This window comes from Sebastes fasciatus, chromosome 9 (genome assembly GCF_043250625.1).
Source record: "Sebastes fasciatus isolate fSebFas1 chromosome 9, fSebFas1.pri, whole genome shotgun sequence".
In the NCBI taxonomy this organism is placed as follows: domain Eukaryota; kingdom Metazoa; phylum Chordata; class Actinopteri; order Perciformes; family Sebastidae; genus Sebastes; species Sebastes fasciatus.
The window spans coordinates 35,330,243-35,334,814 of record NC_133803.1 but is presented as its reverse complement, the minus strand read 5'-3'; positions in this window follow the sequence as shown (position 1 = coordinate 35,334,814).

Below are 4,572 nucleotides of genomic sequence, written 5' to 3'. Positions count from 1 at the left end.
AACGCACCACATGAAGGAAGTCTATCCATGTTGTTTTTACGCACAGAGGCCAAAAATTACAGGTAGAAATCAGCCTGCAGGTGAGAGAGAGAGAGAGAGAGAGAGACAGAGAGAGAGAGAGGTGAAGGAGGAGATGTGTCGTTAAGGGACGTTGTTGTTTGGGGGTTAATTGATTTGGGTTTGTGTTGCCATGGCTACTGATTGGAGGTCAAACAATGATGCAATATATATATATACCTCAAGTGCTACTTTGTTTACATTTTATTTATTACATCTACTCTATCTCCTATTTTACAAGTTGCATTCCCTCTGTTTACATTACATCTATTTTTACATTTTATACTTCTAGTGTTCTTTTTATATTTATTTATTACATCTACTTTACCTTTATTTGCTTTATAACTGTGTGTGTTTTACCTATTTTATTTGTCTTATTATAACTGTGTGTGTTTTACCTATTTTATTTGTCTTATTATAACTGTGTGTGTTTTACCTGTTATGTTTTATCTGCCTCGTTTAGTCTGGTCAAGTATTTGTTTTAAAGCACTGAACCAGAAGTGGACACTGAATCTCCTTCTATTTAATACAGTAATGACAATAAAGCTTTCTATTCTATTCTATTTACGCACTTTTTTTTTTTTTTTTTTCATTTGCAGCACATCTGAAGTCCGAGCACTCAGAAGGCCAAATACCAGCACACACTCACACGCACACACACAGACACACACACACACAGACACACACACACACACACACACACACACACACACACACACACACACACACACACACACACAGGCTCCGTTAAATTATGCAAAAAGGCCATTCAACAAATAATATGTCCCTCACAACACAAAGAGCTGGTAGTAGTTATTCTGACATTTCTCCACCATGCACATTTCTTGTTTTTCCTCTCTCTCTCTCTCTCTCTCTCTCTCTCTCGATGTGAGTAAAGACCCTGAGATAAACCCCCTGAACAAGTATCAAGTTATCAAGTTGCACCAACCTTTTGTAATAAGAGTATTTTGTCTAATCCCAAATTGCAGTTGAATTTTGTTAATGCTGAGCTGGTAAAGCCTGGGATTAGAGAGGAGAGGAGAGGAGAGGAAGAGAGGAGGAGGGAAACTTTAGTCCCTTCAGCCGGCTGCAGGATTGGAAGCTGGATGTGCGGGGATGGATGTTGTCGGTGCTTATTAAAACCATGATGCATAAAACACACAGAGAGTGTCTGCAGGAGAACCGGAGCTGCACGGAGCTGCACGCACAGACACCCAGCTGCAGGATCCCTCAGGTGCAGGTGTGTTTGGAAAGGAAAGGAAGGAAAGCAGAGCAGAGCAGAGCAGAGAGGCCGAGAGAGGTGAAGCCAGGAGAGATAATCCATTCAGCTGAAGGATCCTCAGCTGCACAGCAGCAACCAAACCACCGAAAACAACCAAACCACCGCCGCAGCTTTTACGCAGCGCGTCGCTTCATTCACCGACAAATAAGAAAACTGACTCCGAATGTTTCCATCCTTCTGCTCCAACAGGAACATTAGAGACGCTGCGGAGGTAAGACTACACTGTAAACAATGTCTGTTAATGTCCAGCAGGATTTCAACAGTGTTGCTAAAAACAGTGCTTTACTGTTAATACAAAAGAAAACCTGTTAAATGAATTATATTATAATTATAATGCATTCGTAATAAACATCCCTTTCCTGCTGATCAACTGTCTAAAGTCTCATCAGTAACAGCTTCATGCAGTAGTTCTGGGACCTGATCTGCTCATGTGAGGCTTGTTCATTATACATGATGGTAAAATCAGTGAATTATCTTTATTGTTCTTCATCACATGTTGTTCTGGTTTCATTCTGTGCTTGTAGCAGCTAGAGACACACAACAAGTCTATTACAGCCTTTTTCCTAACAACCTTTAATTGTATTTAGTGTGACTGTTCCTATGTCTGTAACCTGCTAAGTCTATTCATCTATAGGCAAAAAATAATGTTTATTAAAATGTATGTAAAAATAAATAGTGCATTAAAACAAATCAGTAAGATAATGTAAAAGAAAGGTGAAAAACACAGCTATATAATGTTTCTTTAAACAGTAAATTAACTGTAAAATACTGTGAAATTAATAAAGTTCAAACAGTATTTTTCATTAACAGAACAAAGCTGTAAATATCAGCGACAGTATAATAATGTTAATTTTACAGAAACATAAAGGCAAAACCCTGCTGCCAGTTCTTTACTGGTATTTTACTGGGAAATAAAAAATGTTTCTTACATTTTATATTCTTTATACTTTATACCACATTTTTATGACTGAATCACCAGATGTCTATGATACTGAAAACAGCTTCTGTTTGAAGCACATGAATGTTTATATTATGTTTATATTTGCAGATCCAACTAATTTGTCAAATTGTTGCAACTTAATATCTATTATACTACTATAATATTAATATTATAATAATATATTAGTATTATAATATTGTTTTAAGTTTCACAAAATTAAAAGTTCAAAACTTTTTACAAAACTTTAATGATATTTTTCTTTCTATTTCCAGTCATGGGAAAAAATATTAAAATTCAACTTTTAAAGGATTTTCAACAAAATATCTTAAAATATTGGATTTATAAACTGAAATGATTTGTTTCATTAAAGTAATCTCACTATAAACCTGCAGTGATGTTTAAGATGAGGGGAATAATTTAAGTGTCTTTAATAGTGAAGAAACTTTAGTGGAGTAGAAGTTGAGTTTTAGCATGAACATTTTCTAAAATCAACCAGCTTTTAAAACAATACTTTAGCATATTCTGCACCTTCAGCCTGGAATCTGCTCCAAAACTACCTAAACATCCAGGAGCTGGTCTCATTAAACATGTTTAAATGTAACATGAAGGCTTTAGAAGCAGACTCTCTGGCATGCCAGTGTTTTTAGCTCCCTCGTTGTTCAGCTGACTCCCACAGAAGTTCCTTTTTGTCCCCCATTTGTCTTCAGATAGTTCTCCTTTAATGCACATTTTAGTGCTTTTAGTGTTTGTGAACTGTATTTTATCTCTATTTGTGTCTGCAGCTTTGTGTTCTTGATCTCAATGGGACTAACCTGGTTAAATAAATGTTAAATAAAAATAAAAAAACAATACAGAAAATATTTAAACTATTAATAGAACAAGTTTTAATCCAAGCAGAAGTGACCGGTGTTGTGAATAATTTTAAACACACACTCACTCTCTCACACACACACACACACACACACACACACACACACTCTGCAGCCTGCTGCTGCACCGAGCTCAACGTCCTTCACTGGTTCTCTTTTATTCTCCAGATTACAGAAACCTGCTATAATACAAAGTAAAACAAAGCGCCTCGGGGGGACGTAACGTGCTCGATTTGCGCGTGCACAGTCGGTCCCAAGCAGAGAAGAAACGAATCAGCAAATTAATGTGAAAGTATTAGAAAGACCGAGGAGGACTTCTGCTGTCACAACCGATTTATATATATATAACCTGATTTAACCATCAGAGAGGAGGGGAGAGGCGAGGAGAGAAGAGGAGATGAGAGGAGAGAGGAGAGAGGAGAGGAGAAGAGAGGAGAGAAGAGGAGAGGAGAAGAGAGGAGAGAGGAGGAGGAGAGGAGAGAGGGGAGGAGAGGAGAGGAGAGAAGAGGAGAGGAGAGGAGAAGAGAGGAGAGAGGAGGAGAGGAAAGGAGAAGAGAGGAGAGAAGAGGAGAGGAGAAGAGAGGAGAGAGGAGAGGAGAAGAGAGGAGAGAAGAGGAGAGGAGAAGAGAGGAGAGAGGAGGAGGAGAGGAGAGAGGGGAGGAGAGGAGAGGAGAGGAGAGAAGAGGAGAGGAGAGGAGAAGAGAGGAGAGAGGAGGAGGAGAGGAGAGAGGAGAGGAGAAGAGAGGAGAGTAGAGGAGAGGAGAAGAGAGGAGAGAGGAGGAGGAGAGGAGAGGAGGAGAGAGGAGGGGAGAGGCGAGGAGAGAAGAGGAGATGAGAGGAGAGAGGAGAGAGGAGAGGAGAAGAGAGGAGAGAAGAGGAGAGGAGAAGAGAGGAGAGAGGAGGAGGAGAGGAGAGAGGGGAGGAGAGGAGAGGAGAGGAGAGAAGAGGAGAGGAGAGGAGAAGAGAGGAGAGAGGAGGAGGAGAGGAGAGAGGAGAGGAGAAGAGAGGAGAGTAGAGGAGAGGAGAAGAGAGGAGAGAGGAGGAGGAGAGGAGAGGAGGAGAGAGGAGGGGAGAGGCGAGGAGGAGAGAGGAGGGGAGAGGCGAGGAGAGAAGAGGAGATGAGAGGAGAGAGGAGAGGAGAAGAGAGGAGAGAAGAGGAGAGGAGAAGAGAGGAGAGAGGAGGAGGAGAGGAGAGAGGAGAGGAGAAGAGAGGAGAGAAGAGGAGAGGAGAAGAGAGGAGAGAGGAGGAGGAGAGGAGAGGAGGAGAGAGGAGGGGAGAGGCGAGGAGAGAAGAGGAGATGAGAGGAGAGAGGAGAGAGGAGAGGAGAAGAGAGGAGAGAAGAGGAGAGGAGAAGAGAGGAGAGAGGAGGAGGAGAGAGGAGGGGAGAGGCGAGGAGAGAAGAGGAGATGAGAGGAGAGAGGAG